General features: G+C 41.4%; 1 protein-coding gene and 1 long non-coding RNA gene across 7 annotated transcripts in view; one reads left to right on the top strand and one right to left on the bottom strand.

Annotated features, from left to right (window-relative positions):
* The window catches only part of SEMA5A (semaphorin 5A), a 340,995-nt gene extending 328,716 nt beyond the window's left edge, over nt 1–12,279 (bottom strand). The window contains exons 1-2 of one of the 6 annotated variants that reach the window (XM_082753178.1): nt 11,725–11,879; nt 9,895–9,986 (exon numbers count right to left, since the gene is read on the bottom strand). The gene's annotated coding sequence lies outside the window, so the exon portion shown is untranslated. Of the gene's footprint in view, nt 1–9,894; nt 9,987–10,661; nt 10,682–11,109; nt 11,372–11,724; nt 11,880–12,136 lie in introns of those variants that run through there. The other 5 variants (XM_082753179.1, XM_082753180.1, XM_082753176.1 and 2 more) reach the window with 5 other exon arrangements.
* Nucleotides 12,280–12,449: 170 nt separating this feature from the next.
* On the top strand, nt 12,450–16,774 carry LOC309874713. The gene is made up of 3 exons (XR_014316894.1): nt 12,450–12,585; nt 16,163–16,232; nt 16,527–16,774. It is a non-coding gene; the product is annotated as an uncharacterized lncRNA (long non-coding RNA).
* Nucleotides 16,775–25,742: the final 8,968 nt, after the last annotated feature.

Genomic DNA, 25,742 nt, shown 5'->3' with positions numbered 1-25,742 from the left:
AAGCATGTACTGAGAGTGCCCTATATCAGTTTTAATAATTAATCTGTTTACCTCCGTAATGTCCATAACCTCAGATGATCTTCATAAATGACAGAGTTCTACTGCAACACATGTAATAATTCACGGAAGAAACACAAAGTAAAAACCAATCAGCATGGCAAGTTCATACCTGGAGGACAGTTGAAAGCCCTGTAGATCCACAGCCCTTCAATGTCCAAATGAAAACAGTGTTCATTCTCAAACCTGGTGACATTACTCCAGTTATCCTGACCCAGTTTTCCAATTAAAGGTTAAATTTCTGTAATTAATATTTAGCAGCTCCTCCTGCATGCCAATTATTTACATCAACATTGCCATAGAGTTCCATGCAGTTATATGTGAAATATTTAACAAAGAGTTCCTTACACTTGCTAATTGCATACCTTTAAGTACTTAAGGAGTATAGCAGCAGTGGACACAGTTAGCAGCAACCTGGTTTCATGATCTACTCATAAAGGAGTTAGGACCTGTGAGCAGCCAAGGCAAGCTGAAGACGAGCCCAGGGCAATGCTATGAAATTGAGTTGGTCGCAGGGTATACTTGTTTGGAGGAAAGAAGTAAGAAACACTTTCACAATTCTGCAATTGCCCATATCCAGCCTTCTAGCACCCACCATACTGTTTTTATAAAACAGTGTTGGCTCTGGTTTCTTCTGAAACTTCCCATTCCTACGCATCCAACACATCCTCTCTCCTACTTTCTCTCCCACCTCTTACTTCTACCAGCTGTTCCTCCCACGTTGCCTGCTACCTACCTCATTATCTTTACTCCTTGAATGAGGCATTTAAAAAACACCCACCCAACAACAGCTGCCCTACTTTGTACTGAGCTTCAGGACACGGAGCAGCAGGAAAAAAGCAGACAGCAGCATGGATGCAGACAGGCTCCTCTCACTCCTGTGTGTCCAGAGTCCAGCAACTGGATCACACTCAGCATGGACTATGGGAGTGCCAGAAAGGTGACCTACCATGTCTTGTATGTGACAGAGGTAACAGGATGCTCAGCACACCTTCTCATTTCTAATTCAAGGCTGAGCTTGAAAAGAACTTGCTTTCAGAAACAGTTTCACCTGCTCGGACACCATCTTGGCTGACTTACTAGAGAGCAAAAGCAGAAAAAAGTAGATGTAAAACTCACAACAGGCTTTCATACATGATGTATTAGTCAGGGAGAGATCAGCAAACTAAACCATCACTGCCATTCAGACCAGTTTATTACTATGCAGAAAAGAATCACTTGAGTATCTGGAGAATCAGTTGTTCATTAATGCATTTACAAACGTATTACCTGCTAGCAAAACACAGAAGTGCCCTGGCCTCCCTTACATTAGGCAGTGTCCTATACATGGCAGATCTAGCAGAATTAAGACAAATTATTAAACAAAACAAGGGATATTCCAATTGTTTTGCCTTAATACATAAACAGAGCAAAAGGAACTCTACAGAGCATAGAAGCTCATTTTATTAATATTGCTAAATATATAGTACATACTAGAAGTTATATAGCAAACCCTTTAAAGCATCTATTTCCAAATTTCTTTGGTCCATGATCCAGTGTCAAAGTTAACTCTCAATTTTCCACCCTGCTTCATTAGTATTACGCAACCTCATCACCTAGCATTTAACTGAGAGTCTTAGAAAAGCAACATACTGCCATAGATTATCTCCAGTAACAAATTAGTATCTATTGATCACACTTCTGGAACTACAGCTGCAGTTCTAAGGGAACAGAAGGTGGCACAATCTGAAGGAGCAAAATGTTTAAGTACACTTATGTTTTTAGGAGCAAAAACATAAGTGTACTTAAATCTTACACAATAAATGGACTTAATCACAGCCTGCAGCAAGAATGCATGGCCATGCAAAAGCAAACTGTGGAGAATTTCTTGTACCTAGAAAGTGTTCATGAGCTTTCAGGAAAAAGAATAAAAGTATTTCAGAACTTCAAACCTCTACGTACATTCTTATTACTGTAGCCCAGTTAGGTTGGCCATGTTCCTGGTCTGAAGCTGTTCATTAATACAGCTTCACAATTTACCAGAATGCTACTGGTTCACTAATATCTTCTAAATCCAGCCAAATCACGTCATGACCTCTGCCTTTAAAGGTTCTCACTGTAGCCATTGTGAAGTATTAATTTAAATTACATTTCTTTTGTTCATTTTTTCCCCTTACTGTCTAGCTAATGCTACTCCATTCTTCCCTGCACTCCATCTTACCAGAGAAAAGTTAAGTTTATGAATTTTAGATAGCACACATAATCAATATTTGATGCCAACATTTCTTTGCTCTTCAAAGAGATGAGCTCTTCAGAGCTCAGACTAAAACTATCAGAGCAGCGTTCTGATCTCTATTTCAATTCACTTTGTCTTTTGGCATAGTCTTGTGCACTAGCCACTGGACTGAAACTGACCTGTTCTTTCCTGCAGACAGGCTTGTCTGTCCTTCCACTATCATTTGCTTTTGTCTGGGATGCTACAGCAGCATTTTGACTCAAGAAACAGTGGGGGTATACAGTCTAGCCAAGACTACTTTGTGACAAATTGGAATAGACCATAAGAATTTGGACAAGGAGGGTGCATGTGTGTGTATGTAGAGAAACACAGAAACACAAAATGTATATATATAGGAACTGGAAAGGAAAGTTAATTTTGACCATGCATACAGTAAGACAGCATCTACAAATGTTTTTGGCAAACATTTCTTTAAGAAACTACAAATATCACAGATACATTTTATAATCAACATAAAGTTTATAAACCGTAGATAGGTTTTACTGTCAGGAGACAGCACTATTACAATCCAGTCACCTAACTAAAATAATTCTGGACATCAAGCTCCATCCAATAATTCCTACCAAAAAAAAAAGTTATTGCTCAAATGAGCTTTGCCTATTATATCCTAGGTTTATTAAAATATATTTTTCATGTTTTTAAAGTACCTAACAACTCTCTAATTTTGCTATATGGATGCATCATACTTAATCTTCCTTTGATGTTTCAATCTTGAGCAATTCAAACACATCAGATGAAAGACACAGGCAGCTTCTGGTCAACAGAAATGCTAGAGGAAGGGCAGGTAGCTAGTGTCTCCATCTTAACTCATAAAACACTGCATAAGGCACCAGAAATGTTATTTTTACTTTGACAGTTCTGCACGGAGTGTAGCCCACACTTCACATCCTGAAGTGCACTTGAATTCACTGGAAGTGGTCACTTTACACAAGCAAGTATAGACTTCCTTGTGTGAACTGCGAGTCCAAACGCAGACACCTTGGGGCAGGAATGAAACATCCCCATTCATTTTTGAACAGCCAGGCCTACCACCAGGAAAAGCGATAATGGTAAATTGATGGAATAGCTTTCTCCGGTGAAGTACTCTTGGGACCAAGAGAAAAAAAAAGTACAGTAATCACCCTACTGTTACAATGGTGAGTACACCTTGGCAACTACTGCTGCAAAAAGAAGCTATACAAGACATTTCAGAAGATGCAAATGGCTTATTCACACACCAGTTACCATTGCTAAGGCTGAAGAGATTATCAACCAGGCATGGCCATCAGTTCTTTCCCAGTCAGTTGTTACAATAACACTCCCAAATTATTTTCAGTCGCAGTATGATACATAAACTTGAACAATATAATACTAAGTCTTGTTAACGCAATTCCTTGTGAATCAGTCATAAATGTAAGTTTCACGTAAGCATTTCAGCTCACATAAACCTAATAGTTGTAGGATTTGTTATACAGTGATGGAAATCGACCTAGATACTATCACGAAGTTGAATGTTTTTTCTCTTCTTAATGTCTTGAGGTGCAGGGTGGGATTAAACGTACTTAACATCTAACAATGTTCAGAAACAGCCAGACGATTTTTCCTAAGATCGCTCATATCACTTACCATCTCTCTGTAGGTTAATATAAACATTCACAGAAACACTGTTCTTCATATGAGGACTGATTTGTGGAAAATTTTTTTCCTTACGTGGAAGCAAGAACGTTCAACACATTATCCATGATTTCTTATAAGGCTTGGAAAGTTTTAGTCATCAAATAAGCAAGAAGGAAACAAGGGACTCAAACGTGCCACAGAGCAACACCCATCAAAATGAGGAAAGAAGGTAAGGAAAGACAAGATTTCAAAAAGTGAACAAGACCTGCTGGTTAAATCCAAACATCTCTAGACCCTCAGGTTTCATTTCTAATCAAGTTTTCTAGACCTGATCTATTGCCACAGATCCATCTTTGCACGTGTCAGCATGTGCAGAGAGCACAGAACATCAACTGTTGAATTTGTTTCAAATGCCAATTTCAAAATTGTCAGTGTTAGCATTGCTAGCAATTCAGAGCTCACTAAAGTCAAGATTACTGAGAGTAGCAGGAAAAAAAAAAAAGTATCTTATAATATACTTTTACAAGGGGAACGTTAAATCTACAAATTTAATGATTTGATGTGCAATTTTGAACCAAGTCTGATTACAGCAAATAATTCACAATACATCAAAACAGTAAGTTAACCTCATGAATAGTTCTTTGCAAACTGAGCTCCCTATGTCTGAAGTTATGAAAATACTGCATCTCCTTATATTAAAGTGTTAGTAATATATCCCTACAACAAACTTGTACTTCAAAAAGAAAAAAAAAAAAAAGACTTAAAAAAAAATCACAATACAGCACCTCTGCAGCTGAAATTAAAGAACAAGCTTTGTCAGCATTCATCCTATAAAAAGATTAATATGTGTTTCCTGAGAGGCAGACAGACCACTGTGGACAATGTGTTCATATAGGTATTGAAAGGAATAATAATACATTGCTCAAGTTATTTTTAAGAGCACTTCATGATTTTAGGTTTGAGAGACAAATACAAAGACTCAAGTCAAATACCAGAATTAAGTGTTTACCTGTAGTTCAGGACTGTGTTTCTTCAAGCCCTGATGCTGATCTCCTTGGCCTTCAGTTTCAATAAATTTGCAAAACAATTTTTCCTGCCAATTATAGATGAGAATAAAAATGGAATTTTATTCCAAAGGCTAGCTGCAAACTCACATGTAGAGAGGATTACTGAAGGAACAAAATGAGCCCCTCCACCCAGACCATAAATTTAGTTTAAAACAACAGACAAGCACCACAAAAAGAACAGTGATTCTGATGTAGAGCCTAGGTCTCGCTTTTTGCTATTGTTGCTAGCTTTTTTTTTTTTTTTTTTTTTAATTACTGCCAGACAAAAGATGATGCCCAGGGTGCACTGATTTATGTTTAATTTTGAAGTCACATCTAGTTCTTCAGGTAAGGAGTCAAAGCTTACACAGTCATGAAAGCAACTGAAGATCATTTGGAAAATTTTGCAATTCTATTGGACAGTTCAGGTGAGCCTGTAGACCCTGACCAATCTTTATGACAAGTCTCCAGGGCTCACGTTAATGGCATTTTGGGACTCATACCCACATCTATCAAAAGAAGTTTTTCTCCTCACAAACTCTAACTTCTTCAGCAATCACACATCCCTAAATCTGTATGCATGACCTCATGCCTTTGGCAAATCAAAGTAGGTTTTCAGAACAGTTATGTCGTTTTATGCTACCAATTCCAGCAGAATCCATTATCATTTTTCAACAGAGTAAGGTCTGACAGACAAGCTCTGGAAGACTGAGCTCCAGTTTTTAACAGGTTATTACCCTGAATTTCTCCTTTTCCTGACACATTCAAGGGCAATGCAATGAGGCATTGCATCTCAGATACCTCAGTCCTCAGCAGATGCATTTAGACTCTTGGTGAAGACCAGCATATGTCTGGGTCTCAGTTCATTTGCAATCTGCACATGAGAGCCTGTAGCATCTTATAAAAATAGGGTAAAACAAGGCTATATCTATACACTTTAAATGACTGAAGCAAAATTTCCCAGAATTCTTCTGCCAGTCCTAAATTTCATTTTTACTTGAGGAACTAATCATAATTTTTTTACCCACGTAACTGGTTCTCCTCTCCCCTCCTTTCTCTCATGGCAATATTCATTCCCCACCCTAACTCATGCTGAGATCAGAGCCTATGGAGCCTTACTGACATCAGCAGCCATGGGTACTTGAAAGAGGAAAAAATAAAATAAAACATTTTAAAGAGGATCCATTCCCTAATATTGCTCACAGTCCAGATCCACGTAAAGAGTTACTTTGGAACAACTAAAAGGACCCAGTAGACAACTGAGTGACATAAAAAAAAAAAAAAAAAAAAAAAAAAAAAAAAAAAAAACCACAGAATAGCAAAGAATGACAAACTACAGCAGAACTCTCTTACTGAGTGTATTCTCTACCTATAACTGCCTGCCCTTGGGGAACACAACACTCAAGGACTGCCAGGTCACAAGGAGAAACTTTTATTAGAAGACAAAAAGTTTGCTGGTGGTGGTGGTGTTTTTTTTTGTGTTTTCTCTCTCTAAGTATTCTAGTAAGCAAGAGAGGATATGGATTTACAACATCAGAAACAGGTACACTACCCACACCAACTTGAGCTACTTCAGCTTTGCAGCTAGCTCATAAGCCTGACTGTTCAGATGGCTAGCCTTGAAGAGCACTGTCGGAAAACAGCCCTCTCTGTTCCTTTCCAATGCTGAAATCCTGTCTGTTGGCTACACTATGGGTCCCACAGTGAAGCACTGGTCAATACAGCATCAGATGCTAATAGTGATTTTACTATTATTTTGTACACTTACTTTCTCCTAAACATTCTTATTAAATATTTTGATGTCATTTCTTAGGTTGAAAAAGTGAGCAAAAAAAAAGTACGGACTGGAGTGAAAGAAGCTATATTAAAAATTAGAATTCCACCACCACCATTGATTTTGATAGTAATCCAGTAAAATAACCACATAACCCTACTGTGAGGTCAGTGTAGGAAGCAGAACAAGGTATAATAGATGAGAACATCAAAAAACAGCACTTCATCTGGGCTGGTGTGTTCCTTAATCTGGGTTCTGTTGTTGAAGAACACGCCAGGAAGCCCATCACAGAAAAGAGAAGCCATTGACCGTGCACAAGATGCAATCCCTTCCCACAGCCTTCAGTTTTGACTCTGACTTAGTAGAGAAAGACACACAAGGCAATACACATGACGTATCCTCTCATAACTGGCAAGACCAGGAGTTTCCCTCAATGTTCAACACTGGTCCAATTTTACTTTTATTGGACAAGGTCAACAGAAAGGGCTCTATCCTGTACACCTACTGCCACACCAGGCCATTTCAGCAGAGGTTGTACAGTATGCTTCATAATCATTGGGGCCAATGCAAGTGCTAGTGAACTTCCATTGAAAACATATCACTGAAATGATCCAGATTATGAAGAACAAAAAACAAGACACAGGAATTTCTGAGGTTCTGTGGTGTGTTTTTTCAAGCATAAAAACTGCCTGATCATTTTTAAAACTACAGGATAAATGTTCATTCACATACCTTTGCCTGCAGAGTTCCCCAGCAATAGAACCAAATGATTCAGCAACAACCTTACTTTAGGCAAAAAGAACCAAGTCCAAAATTGTTAAAGTACTTTCTCTCCAGCTATACCAGACTTTTTGTTAAATTTAGTGAGTGCTCCTTATTCACAGTTACAGCTAATTCTAATCTGATAACACATTTCAATAGTGCTGTGATCTTCTACCTAGGCAAGGAGGGCAGCAGAAAAAGGAGCTCAATAGTGATATTCAGAGAAAGTGTAGGGAAAAGAAACTGGGAAAACTCCGCAATTTGCAGTATGGCTCATCTCTTCAAGACATCCAACTTGCATTGTAAGCCAACCCTGCAGTCATCACATACACCCAATGAATGGGTTGGAGTGTGTTTTGTAAAAGCTCAGAAAGCATCCCCAACATTACAGAGACACATGCAGCCTGTTGCTGTCCTTTCAGCTTTCTGAAAGTTATAATTTCTGTAAGCTTCTCCTAAACCAAACACTACTAAAAGGTTGCATGTTACTGTTCATCTAGCAATGCATTCAAAATCAGCAAACTATATGCCAAAGATTCACAGCTATTCAATGTCCTCCAAGTGAAACAATTTCCATTGCGTTATTGGGATGGTAGAAACCCCAGTCATGAAAATACTGACCAGTTCTTTCAGTAATGGATGATCTAACAACTCTAAGGTATACTGGAGCTCAGAGAGATATCCTGATTTCAAAAATGGGAAAAGGAGTGAAAATTTGTGCCATTTTGCTATTACACAGAAATTGAATAACACTGATGAGCAAAACAGAGATAAGTTTGGAAGTCACAGTGCAGCTGACTTGATACACAGAACTTAAAGTCTGCTAAAATAAATCAAACTCTTTGAAAAGATAACATTCAAAAATATGGTTCTGAGATTTGAGTTAAACCCAAAAATTTTATCTGCAAAGGTCTCAATACAGACTTTATGCTAATTCCAGCATCCTGCTACCACCACCACCAAACATGAGCTCCTTTCTGAAGTTACCTGATTTCCTAATATACTTTGGGGAACAAATAACGCTTTCTTTCCAAGTGGTCCCTGATTTTATTAATGTATTTATACAAAAATAATGAGTATAGAGTCAGAATTGATTTATGCAGCAGACAGCTGGATTATGCCAAATCACCTCAGAGAAGAGGCAAAGTTGAGAATAAATACATTAACAAATCCACTAAACAGCAATAGATCTACATGCCTTATACTTTGGAACACACATTTCTAGCAAAATCAAGAGCAAGACACTAATTAGGCTGCAGTTTTGTGGTCATTAGCTTGGTTTACATTTGCTACCTTCCTGACAAATGTTAGCCAAATGTGCTATACTTCGATGCAACCTGGCAAAGTTCTTAAACAAATAATTGGACACACTTATGAAGCGAGCTAAAATAAAATCCCCGGTCTTTTGTGAAAACAGTTTGCTGTTTTCAGCAACAGCTTTAACAGCAAACTATGCCTAACCTGCACAACTTAAACTGTGAAATTCAGGTTTCTGGAAGAATTACAGAGAGCAGACTGCCACCTGTCTTTTATAGGTCACAGCTGCAGTGCTGCAGCCTCCAAATTAAAACTAGCCTACCAGAAGCAGTTGACAAAAGCTACATATCACAGAAGGGTCAGTTTGAAATGTTTTGATAAAAAGAAAAGCTATTATTTTGAGTCAGCTACAGTTTTACCACACACATTAGGTGACAGCAAATGTCTAGTTTGTAACTTCAATGAGGAATGCATACACATGCAAAAGAGGATAAAAGGAGGATAATGAAGAAAAACAGACTGATTAACAATAATTTGGAGAAAATTTAGCATTGACAAGAACTCCCAATAAAGATCTCCATAAAGCAATGTCACAGAACATTAGAACTTCCTCAATGCTGCTTCTTATAATTACGGCAGCAGCAATAATAATTTATCTCAGAAGCTATAGCAACTTCAGAGCATACATTACCAAGTATTGAGATGATATCAAAATTTCATAAACCAGATGTTAAACCTGCAGCTACATCTCGTATCGCTGCTACTCGGAATTCAGTCATCGCAACATATTAACTAATTACGAGGTGCTGCCTGACGCTAAGTAACGCAGAATCAGATTGCACACACACCCCTAGTAGCAACTGGTAGTACACACCTCCGAGAAACTGATAGCACTATCAGCTAGCCACTTACGTGTTGTCCAACAGCACAGAAATGAGCCCTGGCAGCACCCAACGAGGCAGCCCTCAAATTGTGGAGCACAGATAGGGTCTGCCCCTGCTTGCCCAGGAACTCAGCTGTTCCTGTGCTGAATTCCTTCACACAACTTCTGACACAGAGAATAAAGTTTGCAGGAGGCTTCAGTCATATTTCTGCGATTTATGGCTTGTAATAAATAGTTTACTCACTGGAAAGTAATGAACTTCATTCAGCGGTAATCCTGTACGTGTATAGGACTACATCAACACAAGTTAAAATCCACATGGTTTCCATGAGCTGCCTGTGGGAAAAAAACACCACCACCAAAACCAAGGTTTTTTTCCTTCTGAAAACAGTAGGAATAAATAGTTACCACCCTCTGCATGCCTGCCCAACAGGAAATCAGCACAACAAACCTGCAATAACCAAAGTTTATGGATCATTACAAAGTGCACAAGCACTCCTACTACCTGCAAATATTTTAAGAAAACAGCACTGGTTAAAGATTAAAAGCAATAAGACACTACTGATACCAATGCCTTCAGCTTTCTCAGTCAAAACAAAACTGTTACAACATCCTAAGGAAGGTAGGATACAACTTAAAAGCAAGCATTTACACTACTTAGTTCAAAACAGTATTTTGTTTTTATAAACTGCCACCCTCTGGAGCCAAGCCTTTGCTCTCAGCGGGACCTCTCACAGCTGTTCAACATTAAAATGAGGAATTGAGATGAACCCATTAGTAAGCGTAATGAAGTTAAATGCTGGCCAGGAAGGTGGGAACACAGCACAAAATACAGCAGGCTACCAAAATCTCTCTCACCAGACGGAGCACTTAAGGCTGTATCTTAGCCTTTACAAACAGCAACACAGTTTTGATTCAGTACCATTAGTCTCTCCATGCAAAGATCACTGAGTTCAACAATTCTTAGTTAGTCAAACTTTGCTAAATCATGTCAGAGCCTTACTTACTTACCAGCCCAAAGGTGCCCAAAGTGCTACATTTAAGACCTGAGTGCAAGTTCCATTAGGAAAAATCTAGTTATTCTAATTTCACAGAGTCCTAGCTGGGCTAGCACTATTTTAGTCTTGATAAAAATGAAAATTAGAAAAGAAGTATTTTGCTTTCAGAAAACACGCTCTTCTAAATTATCCTAAGGCTGCCCAAGCACGCTATTATACTATAACAAGTTTTCAGTTTCAGGATGCTTTCCTTGGCTGCAATCTTGCGGATTCTCTCTTTGCCAGGGCGCGTTTGCGTGCAGGCGCTGGCAGCAGGGCACGGTGTGCTACGGAGCCGGGTGCCACTGACAGCCCCCCCCCCCCCCCCCCCCCCCCCCCCCCCGGGAGTCTATCGCCGCGACAATCTGCCCCACACACTTCCATCCGGACAGACACGACAAAGCCTGACAGCTGTCATTTACCCGCTGGAGTAATCCGGTGGAGCAATCCTCGAGAAAATAAAGAGGGATAGAGCGCACCAGGGCGCCTCCTGCGCGGTTGGGGAACGCCAACTCCGAGCCTGCACTTCTCAAAGTGCCAAAATTCAGGTCCGCCCCGGACCGGAGCCTCGCCAGCCGACCACAAGTACCGAGGGACACCCCAGGGCGACAAAAGTCCGGGGGCGTCCCCACCAGGACGGTTTTCCTTCTCCGGGACAAAACCAGCGCAGCCTTCGGGGGGAACCCTGCTCCTCCTAGGGCTTTGGGGGGAGCTGCGCCAGGCAGTGCCCGGGGAAAGCCGGGTGCTGGGGGGGGCTCCGCGCCCCGCCAGCGCCTCTCCGCCTGGCCCCCGGCTCCCCCTGCCGGCACCGGCCGCTGCGGCTCTCAGGAGCCCACCCGGGGCTCCTGCCCCCCGGGGGCGCCCCAGCAAAGCGAGGGGCTCCCGGACAGCCACCCCCGGGGGTCCCGCTGACGGCCCCGGGGACGGACGGAGGTTTTAGGGGATGCGCCAAAGCATCCCCGCGCCCCTTCCCCGAGCTCCGCACGAGGGTATAGGGACCGAAAGGGACCGGGAGGGCGGCTGGGGACGGGGTTTACCTGCAGGCACCGTAGGGCAGCACCGTGCCGACCACCACCGCCGCCGCGCCGTGCGCCGCTCCCCGGCGCGGCGCCGCCACCGCTTCACGGCGCCATGGCCGCAGCCTCTCCCCGCTCGCCCCCACCAAGTTCGAGGCGCGGCCGCCGCCCCCCCAGCGCCCCTCGGCGGGGCGGAGCAGCGGCAGCCCCGGGGGGGATGATGCTGAGGCCGCCCCCTCGTCCCCCCGCTCCCCGCCTTGCCCCGGGCACGGAGCCCCCGCACCGCTTCCCCCCCCTCACTCTCCCTCCCCCTGCTCCCCCCTCCGGGCCAGCCGCGAAGTTGCAACCGGTTGAGCGAAATGTTTGCGCTTGGGGTTTGGTTTCTGCGTTTTTATTTTTGTTTCTTTATTTATTTATTTTCCCTTGCACTTACCGCAGCTCAAAAACCATGCCCCGAGGCTGCTCCCTGCGATCGGCTCTCAGAGCAGGGGCGCCCCAGAGCAAAGCGCAGCAAACGCTGGCGGCCAGGGGAGGGCAGGGATTCGCCTCGCCCCGACAGGGGCAGCTCCGGGGGTGTCGGGCCCCCAGGGGGGCTCCCGGCCCCGAGGGGCTCCGGGGGAAGCGCTGCAGGGAGAGGTGAAGGGGAGCCGGGGCTGCGGGAGGGATTGCGGGACCCCCCAGCTCTGCCCCGGACCCCGGGAGTTGCGGAGCCCGCGGGCAGCGGGAGCCCCGGCCCCCTCCGGGGCATTTTGGGGAAGAATTAGATGCTTTCTCCGCCCCTTCCCCTGGAGCACGGAGCGACGTGTCAGCCCCACAGGGTGCCGGAGAGGGCCGGCGGCGTGGACGGGCCAGTGAGACGTGGCACCGAGGCATCTTCCCCAGGTACGTGGCCGAGCTCCCGCTGCGTGCCTTTTGGTGCAGCCCGCACATCTGTGTTAAAGCTCAGGGTTGTTTTCGTTCGTCCGTATGTTTTAATGAATGCCATCAAAGCTGTTTTATTATTATTATTATTATTATTTATTTATTTATTTCCTTCTCTCTCTCATAGCAGTATTTGCATGCTTCTGCTACGAACCGCAGCACAAACTGGCTTGTGCTGTTTGCAGCGAGACCTCCATTTAGACGGCTAAAAGCAGCGAGAGTTTATTAAAACAAACAAAAACGTGGAATTGATCCACGCTGGAGTAATCCCTTGAAAATATACTTAATTAAAACAGCTAAAGTCAAAACTTATCTGCGCGCCAAAATGTTGCAAAGCCAAAGAGCTTGAAACATCCAGCACATGGGAGAATGCAACTTTGGCTACGTGATAAAAGAAACTTTTTCAAGGAGAAATGTTAATGAAAGTTTGTAATTACCATCAAAAATGAAGCTTTGGAATTTGGAACATCCTTACTAATAGTTTGTTGGTATGAAAGAAAAAAAGGCACAAAAAATACCAAAGGCCAACATTTTTTTCCATCACAGTCATATAGCCCTGAGAGTCAAGGATGTTTCCTTAGTTATAATGATACTGTTTTGTAAGACAGCAATATAATGAGTATTTATGGAGCTTCGCGTTCCTGTGAAATTTCCTCATCTCTAGAAAATAATTCTAAGAATTCATTTAACAACTGAAAAGTGCTATCAAAGTAACTGCAGATATAGGATGATTCATATACATACCCCATTAAGTTGTTTGCTGTGTTTTTAAGATGTATCTGTCCATATTGGAAAGTCTCATGTTTTGTCTATGTCTTCATCTATTACAATAACTTTAGACTTTTCCTTTTTAAATAGGAGATATGTTTGTTCTTCCAACTGTTGAAAGAAAAAGAAAAATATATATATATATATCAGTACTTCAACAATGAAAGGTAGACATGGTGTAGGCAAAACCCACTGCCAGAAAAAAAATAAATCATTAGCACCCAGAGTGATGCATACTTGCGTACTTTAGCCCCTAACAATTCCTCTGCAGTTTGGCTATGAAAGAATGGGCATACATGTTAAAACAATAACAAAATAAATAGGAGACTTTTATAGCTATAAAATATATAGCTATATGATAGCTATATGATACCTGGTTAATGATATACAGTGTGTCCTAAGAAAAACTACATTGAAATCATACTTTATATCACCTCGAGAGGTTTTAAGTCATGTGCTTTATAACTAACTACCAATCTCAGGCAAGAGCAACGGTAAAGTCAATGATTAATGATATGCCACTTGATTTTGCTTTGAGAAGCTCATGGTCAAAGATCTAAGATGTATGAAATTGGTCATGAGATCAACTGTATTTGAACTAAAGCTACCAAATGTTATATAATTTAAACTCTATGTCTAAGTGCAGAGTTAAATCAGATGAGTTGAGAGAGCAAGACAAACAATTTTAGGCAAAGCAATCCCCAGACATACTATAATTATAATAAACCCATGCGATCAGGAGCTAGTTCTTTGGATGGTGTCAGTACAGGTACCTTGTACCATGGTGTCTCAGTTCTAGGCTAAGCCTCTGTGTGCTACTACACCCAAAATAAGAAAGGATACCCTAATGTAATCCAGATGTATTACCCTAAGGACAGGGAAGAAAGAAGCAGCTGCTATATGATCTAAGGAAGAAAAAAACCTTCACAGGACCAAGTCCCAGTTCCATCCAGCCTTCCTTCCAGCATGGACCTCCTCCTCCTTTGCCTTCTATTTTCCTGTCATTATATTTCTTGCTGACACTAATTCTTGATCCTTGCTTACAAGGAAACAGAGCCTCAGATGTTACAGCATGGCAGCATGCAGTCAGGCAGTGCAGTTGGAAGAGGAAAGGCTGCACAGCATCTTCAGGCTTTCGTCCAGCTTGGTGGGAAGCCAGGTTTCAGCTCCTCCCTGTGGTGCCAGGATATAAGGAGCAATAGAAAGCAGCAAAGGGGGTGGATTTCCATCTGTTCAGGTAGGAAAGCCACAGTGTAAAGGAAGGCCTGTCTCCACACTACTCATCAAGAGCACCTTGAATAGTAGGGCTGTCTTTCGTCATTTAGGAAAACACAGTCAGGCACTGTAAGCACAAAGGTTAAGTTAGGTTAAAAGGAGGGAGGACAAAAAAAAAGAAAAAGAGGGAAAGAGGAGTTAGCTTCAAACTGAGCCTTGCACTGCACTCTATGCTTCAATCATGGTGAAAATCCCAGCTTGCTTCACAAGACCAGAGTTCAAAGGTTTTATTGCCATTGCATTATTATTATTTTTTTCACTCCATCGGAAACACCAGTTGTGTTTTCTTTTTTCAATCACATCATCTTCTACTCAGAAGAAACTCTCCTGATAACTGCAAACTCTCCCGAACAGAGCAGCTGGAGCACACGTGAACAAGTTCCCTCTCCCAAACTAGTTCTAAAGAACCCAGCATCTGTTCAGTCCTGTATCTTGAGTCCACCTCACTTATGCATCCTTGCTGAGAGACCTTTCATCAGGTCTACACTAATGTCTCTTCCTTCTTTCCCACTGAGATACAATAGAGAACTTGGCCAGCTGCATTTCTGTGGTGTGAACCTTTCCCACCTGCATTTGGCAAAGTCATCCTTCACAGCTGGATCACCGTGACTCTGCTGCATTTAAATGTCAGGGGCTTCTGATGTTATGTGTACAACTATGAATGGCTTCTCCACCCCAGGAAAGCAGGTGACCCAGAGAATTTAAATTTGCCATCCTCAGGCAGTTCTAGGAGGGAAGCATGCTGTTAAAAAGCAGGACAGGCAAGGCTGTAGCTGTGCATCCCTAGTAGCATGTTCCCCAGTAGCAGACATTAGACAAGTTCAGACTGAGCAAAAATTTTATTTGTCTTAGCAAAAGACACCATAGCAATACTTGCTTTAAATCACAGGGAAATAAATGTCAGAGTTGCAAACTCTCTCCTGTTTTTGTCAGATTATGTGCTGTATCTAAAGGTTACTCTGTCTAGCATCTGTAATATCTCTGAGTTAGGAACAGTGAGATGAGATTCTAAATTACTTGACTTTTGAGAGCTAGGTGTGCTTCTGATGAGTTTTTATTTACTGTTTGTGATCAAAAGAGAGAATAAAGCAGTATTTCTCATGGTATTTGTATGATTAAGGCTCTTTATAACAAATGCTTAAGGTGATATTTTCAATGCAACTATAAAACAAACAAATGTGCACTTGCATTTATAAATGTGTTCTGTGAGCTCATTTTGGTAATTGCCTCTTTCTTTTCATTAAAGTCTCTGACAGATAAGGCAGTTAAAGGAGTTGTTATATCAGCATTAAATAAGGACCATCTAACTTCAAGTCCCTAAAAGCAGTTGGATATTTGGTGAAAATGATGAATTCTGAGGTACTGACTCATGTGACCTGAAAATGCCATCCATTTCCTGATTCACCTTCATATCATCTCTAGAAGAAGAGGAATATTTTACAATGAATACCTGCAGTCAAACAATTTTTTGTGTCTGTGTTTTTCTATCTTTCAGCCACTTCTCTGAACTGATGTTTTCAAAATGAAGAACAAGAACGAAGGTGAGAAGGTCCTTACCTGAGAAGGTGAGAACGAAGAATGCCTTGGATAAATCAAAAAAATTGAGGAATAGAAATAATGGGAAATATTTATAACTCTGGTCTCTTGAATAGGCCAGAATCTGGAATGAATTTATGAAAAGTTACAAACCTACACAGGCTCTATTGCAATTGAATCTAGATACAGGATTTTTTTATTAAAAGCATAATAAAGATATCAGTACATCTTTACCTCTGCTTTGGATGATAATACATTCTGTTGTCTTCAGCTTTGCACAGATTTCTTATATAGGCTAATTTAATTTCACCTTAATTTTTTAGTTGTTTGTCGTGGTTCCGCTCGAGTGGGCAGCCGAGCTCCACCACAGCCGCTCTCTCACTCCCCCTCCTCAAAGAGGAATGGGGAGAAAATATGTGAAAAGGGCTCAAGGATTGAGATAAGGACGAGAAAATCACGCAATAATTATTGTAACGGGCAAAACAGACTCGGCATAAGGAGATAGTAAGATTTATTGCCTACAACTAACAAGCGAGAGAAGTGAGAAAACAAAGGAAAAAAAAAACCAAAAGCACCTTCCCCCCCCATCCACCCTTTTCCACCTCCTCCCCCCGAGCGGCGCAGGGGAACGGGGAATGGGGGTTATGGTCAGTCTACAGCACTTCTTCTCTGCCACTCCTTCTCGGTCACTCTCGTCCCCTGTGCTGTGGGGTCCCACCCACGGGATGCAGTCCTTGATGAACTGATCCAGCGTGGGCTTCCCACAGGCAGCAGCTCTTCCAGAACTGCTCCAGATATGGGTCCGTACCACGGGGTCCATCCCTCAGGAGAAAACTGCTCCAACCTGGCTCCCCTATGGGCAGCAGCTCCTGCCAGGTCACCTGCTCCTGCGTGGGCTCCTCTCCACGGGCTACAGGTCCGGCCCGGAATCTGCTCCGGCAGGGGTCTTCCACAGGCGGCAGCCTCCGTCGGTGCAGGGCCACCTGCTCCACCGTGGTCTCCTCCACGGGCTGCAGCGTGGAACCCTGCTCCACCGTGGTACTCCATGGGCTGCAGGGGGACGTCCTGCTTCACCATGGTCCTCACCACAGGCCGCAGGGGACTTCTGCTCCGGCGCCTGGAGCACCTCTCCCCCTCCTTCTACACTGACCTTGGTGCAAGGCTGTTCTCCCACTCCCTTGACTCTCCCGGCTGCTGTGTGGCGCAGCGTTTTTTCCCTGTCTTAAATATGCTCTCACAGAGGCGCAAAACAACATCGCTTATTGGCTCGGATCTGGAAAACAATGGGGCCCTTCCCAAACATGGGGCAGCTTCTAGATCTTTCTCACAGAAACCACCCCTATGGCTCCCTGCTACCAAAACCTTGCCACGTAAACCCACTACATTGTTAAACCCAAGACACCTCCTTACATCAAGCTAGGGTGCGCATTTAGCAATCCATTAGTTGGTTCCTCTCTGTCTACAGGTCCATGATCAGTAATAGTGGAACTCTGTGTTTCTACATCACCAACAGTGCGAGTGGGATTTGGACAAAGGGTAGATATATATGAATTTATCACTGACAGATTCTGAAAGCACATAATCTAGAGCTTAATTAGACTAAAGGCTTTTGTGATGGTCTTTTAGGGGCAATGTGGGTAGAGACAATACTTGGCATAACTCCTACCTTCACAGAATTAGAACATCACAAAGTTTAGAAGAGATCTTAACCAGCTGTGTAGCCCTCATACTCAGGCAGTATTTCTGTGGCACTCTGATATAGCATTAGTGGCCCTAAATCTAATTTACCCCATGAAAGCACACCAAGCAAGCAGTGAATGACAGGCAATTAGGAGTGCTGTGTGGAAGGGGACAGCAACAATGGAGGTTACAGGTCCAATCCTAGTGATATTTTCCTCTCTTGCTCCTACACTCTGTTCAGTTGCCTGTAAGGAAAAAAAATAAATAACTAAGTAAAAATAAACTCGATGGTATGATTTGCAACTAGTCCTTTTAGTCTGGAACAGTTAAAACACAATGCCTAACACTTTGAAAGTTTCTATAGAAGTACTATTAGGCAAAGACAAAAAAGAAAATAAATTCAAGCTAATTAATGTTTATCACTTAGAAACACACACACAAAAAAATGCTTTTTGGGCTTACTTTGTTGACTTTACTTTCATACTAAAACATCCACCTCAAAGTCTGGTCTTCTGTGCCATCATTAGACTAATTCATTGCAGAACATAGTGATACTAGTGTAATAAGGTGCCCACTTCATTCCAGATTTGAAAGGAAGCCCAGCAAGCAGATCTGCAAAGTTTTTGCTGCACTTCTGAATTTAGCAGCTCTGTTCTGTCTGTCTGTGTCTGTGTTCAAGGTCAAGCATCTAAGTGTCAACCATATTTGAGGAACATTCCTCTACCAAGTGTCATTTATAAGAGCAGATGCTGCGGGCCGTGAATTACGGATAGCGGGTATTGGTCTCACATCATTTATTGACTGCTGTCAATAGCCCTGTTTACATCTGATCCCTGCCCCAAATCCCTCCCATATGGTGCACAAGTATCATTTTCTGATGTTTTTCAAAGATCATCTATAAGGTCATCTATGAGCAGCACCAAGAACAGACCACAGGGCCAGTGACACAGCACCATCACTGTACGAAATCTGCATTGAACTAAACTCTCTGCAGCTATACCTTTAGTCGTTATGCAGTCTCTGTCCCAAAGTGATGCTCAGAACAAAGGCATCCCATCATTTCCTAAGTGGTTGAGAACTTTGTTAGAAAAGTATAGTGCATCTGTTCTTTGCAGGCAGTCCATTTAACAGTATACAGCCATTTCCTATGATATGTTCTTCTTCCATTCAAATCTGCGTAAGTCAACCCACATCGTGGCCTTGTCAGGAAGATGATATTCCTCAATGAAAGAAAGTAGGAAGCAGCTGTGTCTCAGGAAGGTAGAATTAATATGCACTGGGTGATCCTAATTCTAGTGCTACCTAACACTTGAGTGTTTGACTTCTTGCCCTTAGCATTCCGCTAACATCAGATGTTGGGTATGAGTTGAATTATTAAATTCATTTAATATTGCTTTCCATAGCCTGTAACAGTTGTAATTATCAAAATTATTTAAATCAAATACATTGTATTCAAAATGTTTTAATTGATTTTCTTTGTATTTTGGTTAATAAAAACCACTCAATTGAAAATTCTGTGGGTTAATTATTTGTAGTTTTGGCTGGACAAATGAAAAGGTGAAAGAAACTGTTATGAAGCACAGAACACCAAGCCTGAGTTAGCCCCAGGAACTCAGAATTTGATTCTTCAAACCCAAAGTTTCTGAAAACAATTCTCCTTCCAAAAAACTTAGCAGGAGGAGAGATATTCAGCCATAACATCAGAGAGCAATCACCATTGTTTCTTTTCAGTTATCCTGGCTCCACTGAAATTACTAAGGTTTGGTTTTTTTCTACATAAGGAGATTTGGAGTTCATATAAGAGACCATGTTAGAGTAAAGAAGCTGAAATTAAGTTAACCTTATAAGTCTATCATCATGCTTTAAATACTACCAGAAAACACAAGAAGGAGACCAAGACTAAAATGTCTACACACCTTGAAGTACCTCATCTCTAATGGACTTCATTCGGAGAAGAAAGTGGGGGCCTGTGAAGGGGTAAGCATGTTCACCAACCTACATAAACAAAATAAGGCCTGTCGCTGTTGATTTTTTCATCAGCCATGTGTTTACAAAGATTCAAAGACTTTAAAGGCTGACATTTTTAAAGTAGTTGTAGCATAACAAAAACATTAATTTGCATTAAAATGACAGATTTCAATTGGTTTTGGCAGCTGTGGACAGACAATTTAATTAAAAAGACAAGAATGAAGCAGACCAAAAATACATAAGAACTACATGGCTAGTGCTGTTGTCTTCATTCTGATAAACAATTCCTTCTGTTACAAAAAAGAGAGTGTTAAAAACAGGACTCAGTCAACAAGTGGGGGGGAAAAAAAAAAAAAAAAAAAAAAAAAACTTGCATGATCTCAAAAAAAAAAAGTCAAAAAATAACATTTTCATCCAACTGCAGCCCAAAGAAAGCAGGCACTGGACATCGTAGGTGATTATCAGCTTCTGTTTGTGGCATGATCCATCATCTAGCAAAATTAATAAATAAATAAATGAAGCATCTATTCATTAGCATCACGTTTGGGAAGAGTTTTATGGAGCAATTTCTCCATGACACAGAAGCAAATGCAATGTCATAACTGCTGTATGTGGAAGCAAGCAGTTCCGTGAGAAGATCTACCAAAGCCTGCATTCCCTAAACTGTGTCTTAACGTCCAAATAGTGAAACCCTCAGATCCTCCTGCTTTCCATACACTCAGAAATATATGTCCTGCACCTTTTTTATTAGATATACTATTTTTCTGAAATTACAGCAACAAAGCAAATATGTATGCCCAAAGTATAATGAAAGACCAGCAAATAAGTATGTTCTATCACCATCTTTGCTCTCCCTGATTTCCCTCCTTCTGATTTATGAGGCACCACTGTTAAAGGCAGGGGCAACAAGGCCAAGATTTTTGTATAGGATAGCCACATGTAGACAATCTTTTTAAAGAGAAGTGGTCTCAGTAAACAACCTCACTTAGAGGAACTAAGCAGAGAGCAGCTCCAAAACACAGATGGTAAATTTTGTCACCTTTTTGCTGGTTCAGTTTAGGTCATGGTTCAGGAAGTTCAGAGTAGTAACTCAGGTTTGGTCTAGGTGTATTAACTGTTGATTTTCTAAACTACTCAGATTGCTAGGGTTTGTTTTTTTTGGTGGTGGTGGTGTGTTGTGGCTTTTTTTTTTAATTGTTGTTGTTAAAAAGGGAAGAGATGTGCTACAGTTTGAGGCAAATGCACATGAATTAGAAAAGTTTTTTGTGACCATTTGCTTTGAATCTGCTGCTGTGACCAAAATAAATTTGAACTGATAGAATACGGCTGTTTATATAATTTTATTTCTCAACATCTGAGGAAATTATAAGATTAACATAATTTCCAAATACTTCTATTCAGCGTTTAATGGCTGACATTCCCAGGGTCAGCAGGCATGGAGCTGAGATGTGGAATGTCTGGACATTCTTTACAGCACAGTACCAGGAAGAGCCTTCATGTGGCTAACTCAACAGGATTTTTCTTCCCTGATAGATGCAACAAGAACATCTATAAACATTTTTAAAGTTTTGGTCAAGTGTAAATGCTTGGCAAAGATTTTTCTGACTTCACTTGGAGTTAGAACAGATTGTATCATTTCTAGGTTGATATGACCAAAAGCCTTTTAAGGAATCAAACTGCCTACCTTTTCTTGCACACCAATAGGATTTGCAATTAGAGGAACATTGTAGGTACTGTAAATAAATAGAGCTCAAAGCTCTCACTATGTGACATCTTGAAGTACATTGCAAGTCTTAAAAGTGACACAGTGTGAAAAAGTACCATCTAAGACTGAAGTAACTATATTCTGCTTGGAATTCTTTATGAATAAACTGACAAAACAAAATTCAAATGCATATTACATATAGCAATATGACTAAAGAAATCAGCAAGGAAAGACTTAAAGGGTAGCAAAATACTCTTTGGATTTCTTAGCTGACATCAGGAAAGCAAACCATAATTTTCTGTTCTCATTTTAAATGATGCCTTTCCTTTCAGTTCTAGTATTCAGATTACTTAGTCAAAAATACAGATAAATAACCTACATTCTATGTTTGATAACTGTGTTACATCAATAGTACATTTTGTCTTTTATCTGTTTAAGAGCACCACAATACTGGTTGCTGCTGACACTGCATCATCATCTATAAATATCATGCCCTGGAAAACAACAGAAGAGTTGATGTCTCTGTGTGTATTCACTCATATTGTTGTTAGCACAACAGGACTCTGGTTTGGCTTGGATCTACCACTGGGTGTTACTGTTACATATATAATAAATAATTGATAACAGTCCTACTGTCTGATTGAAAGTTGCATGCTGTGAATACCTGGGAACACTGTTAAAGATAAACTCTTCAAATGTGATAAGAAAAAGCCATAGGTGTTCAGATACTAAGGAGAGATACAGAGATCTGAGTTCTACACCACCATCAGGATCTAGGAATGCAGTGTTTAACTATATCTAGCTAAAAGGACCCTAGGGGTACATTTCATTTCTCAGAAATTAGCTACCTGACAAACATGTCTTTTCTTGGTACTTATTTTCTCCTTTGTCTTATAACTCTCTTCCCTGTAACTGAAGGAAGTGCTGAAGGAATGAACAAGTCCTACTATTTTTTTTTTTTTTTTTTTTTTTTTTTTTTGTGGGGGGGGAGGGGGATAAGATTATAAATGAAAACACATTTGACTAAATCCTGTGGAAAATGTAATTTGTTATGTCACAGCAATCACTCAGCATGTGTGCAGCTGGGTTTGATGATACCAGACCCTGCTTGTTATAAAATCAATACCAATGGCCTCAAGAAAGGAAGGGAAGATGAAGAAAGACTGATGGTTTGTGGACTTAAATCAGTTTAGGTCATTGGAAACTAAAAGGGAATATTTTAACTTGCCAATTAATTACTTTTTCAATGCCAAGACCAAGGAGTGGAAGCCAAATTAATGTCTTCTGTCTCATTTCAGAAACATTCCATGTCTTTTACCAAAGTCCTTTGGATTATTACAGAATAGAGAAGGGGGAAAATGTTGTGCTATATGTATATATATACACATGTATATATAATTTAAAACACTTCCTAAAAAGAATGAGAGCATAACAAATATTAAACACAGGATTTTCAGTGACACTTTCCATAGGCCAACTTCCCACTCAACAGGAAGTAGTACACCACTTCTAAAAATTAATCAATGCCCTATTTGTTTGTGTTAATTCAATTTAAGGTGACCTTATTAGAAAAGCTCCATCTTGGAAAAATCCATGATTGCCTGGATCAAAACAGGAACAATTTTATTCCTCCAAACATTTATTACTGCCAGCATAACACTGAAAGCATAGCAGAAGCACTACAGTCACAGTGCAAACAAGGCTGATACCCACAGGACCCCACCAAGCTGTCAGCCACTAATGCTGGACCAGGAGCTCTGACTGCACCATTTTTCTCCACTTTTCTCTAAACCACTTTTCTCTAAACACTGGGTGAACAAGTGTACAATGGTCTGCAAGTTCTGCAAAGTAGTAGTAACAAAGGCCAACATTGAAAGAGAATCATAACTCTTCATGAAACTCCCCCTATGGTATCTCCTGATCATGCCCTATAGCTGGAAGACGGAGGACTCTAGGCCAAGCTCAGCTCAGCTCCACAGTTGAAAGCCAAGACCAAAGAAGGAAAAGCAGAAACTCTTAGCAGTGCATATTCATTGGTGTGGGTGCTCACCTATATTTTGTGTTTAGGGCCAAAGGTCTACTTGGTACAAAGGAAAAATAAATGAAAGGGAAGCAAAGATTAAAAGCAAACAGATGAAGAAAAACATCAAGGTACAAAAAAGGAAAAAGTAAGGAGAAAGCAAAAAGGCAAAAAGATGGCACTGGCCACTGTCATGTCAGACAACAAAAAAGGCTTATTCAAGCATATCAATGGCAAGAAGAGGTCAAAGGAAAACATTGGACTAACATGGACTAACATTTGAAGTGAATGGTCACCTAACAAAGCAGGATGATGAAAAAGCAGAGGCATTTAATGACTTTTTTTTTTTTTTTTTTTTTTTTTTTTTTTTTTTTTTCCCCTCAGTATTTAATAGTAATTACTGATCTGCCTGGACCTCAGACTTGGAAGGTCATGACTGAAGGAGCAGTGACTTTCCAACTGTGATATCCAGAGTTGAAGGGGAATGGCTGTATCAGCTCAATGTTCAGTAGTCCATGGGGCCAAGTAGAATTCACCCCAGAGTGCTGAAGGAATTAGCAGATGTTACAGCTGGACTCCCCCTCAACAAGCAAAGGTTACAGGAGTCTGGGGAGGTCTCTGGTGACTGGAAGCTAGACAATGTTACACCCATTTACAAAAAGGGCACAAGAAAAGACACAGGAAACTACAGACATATTGGTCTAACCTCAGCCCCTGGAAAAGTTATGGGGAAGATTGTTCTGGGGCGTACTGAAAGGCATTCAAAGAACAAAGCTGTTATCAGGTATGGTTAATATGGATTCATCAGGGGAAATTCCTGCCTTAGTAATTTGATCTCCTTCTATGATAAGGTCACTCACTTGGTGAGTGAAGGGAAGGCAGCAGGCATAATCTTTCTGGATTTTAATAAGGCCTTTGATATCATCCCTCACAGTATCCTTCTGGACAGACTGCCCAACTGTGAGGTGAACAGGTGCATGCCACTCTGGGTGATGAACTGACTCAGTGGTAGAGCTCAAATGGTTGTGACGAATGGGGCTACATCTGGCCAGTGATGTTCCCCAGGGCTCAATTCTAGGGCCAGTCCTGTTTAACATTTTTATCAGTGATCTGTATGCGGGAGTAGAGTGCATCCTCAGTATGCTTGCTGATGATATTGAACTGGGATGTGCTGTGGATTCCCTGGAGAGATGAGAGGCCTTCCACAGGAATCTAGATAGAGATCTAGATAGGGATCTAGGTTGGAGCACTGGTCAATCATCTGCAGCATAAAGTTCAACAAAGGAAAATGCCAGGTTCTGCACCTGGAATGGAGTATTGCCAGACACAGGTACAGACTGGAAGATAAGTGGCTGGGGAGCAGCTCAGCTGAAAGTGACCTACGGGTGCTGATGACAACAGGCTTAGCATGCCAGCAGTGTGCACTGGCAGCCAAGAGGTTAAACTGCATTTTGGGGTGCGTTAAACAAAGCATAGCCAGCTGGTGAGAAAAGGTGATTCTCTCACTATCTTCAGCATTGGTGCAGACTCACCTTGAATACTGCATGCAGTTCTAGGCCTGACAATATAAAAAGAATATTAAGATAACTTGCAAGTGTCCATGGGATGGCAACAGAGCTGGTAAAGGAGCTAGAAGGCATGTCCTATGAGGAGAGGCTGAGGACATATGGGTTGTTTTGTCTGGAGAAGAGGAGGCTGAGAGGTGACATCAAGGCTCTCTGCAACTCCCTGAGGAGGGGAAGAGCAGAGGGAGTCACTGGTCTCTGCTCCCTGGTCACCAATGACATGACAAGCATGAACAGCATAAAACTGTGCCAGGGAGGTGCAGACTGGACATGAGGAAAATGTCTTTACTTTGAGAGTGGTCAAACACTGACACAGACTTCCTGGTAAGGTCGCTGATGCCCCATGCCTGTCAGTGTTCAAGGGGTATTTGGACAATGCCCTCAATGCTTTAACTTTCAGTTAGCCCTGAAGTGGTCAGGCAGTTGGACTAAATTATCTTTGAAGGTCCTTTCCAAATGAAATATTCTCTTCTCTTCTCTTTCCTGTCCGTGTATCATATGAAAGAGTAAAGGGTCATTCCCTATGTGCCTTCTCCAGACTTCATCTGATTCTTTGAATCTCAATTTTCTGTCTTCTCAGCCTCCTCTTTCTGGCCAAAAA

This window comes from Aythya marila, assembly GCF_965140915.1.
Source record: "Aythya marila genome assembly, chromosome: 2".
In the NCBI taxonomy this organism is placed as follows: domain Eukaryota; kingdom Metazoa; phylum Chordata; class Aves; order Anseriformes; family Anatidae; genus Aythya; species Aythya marila.
This window is presented reverse-complemented; position numbering and strand designations above follow the sequence as displayed.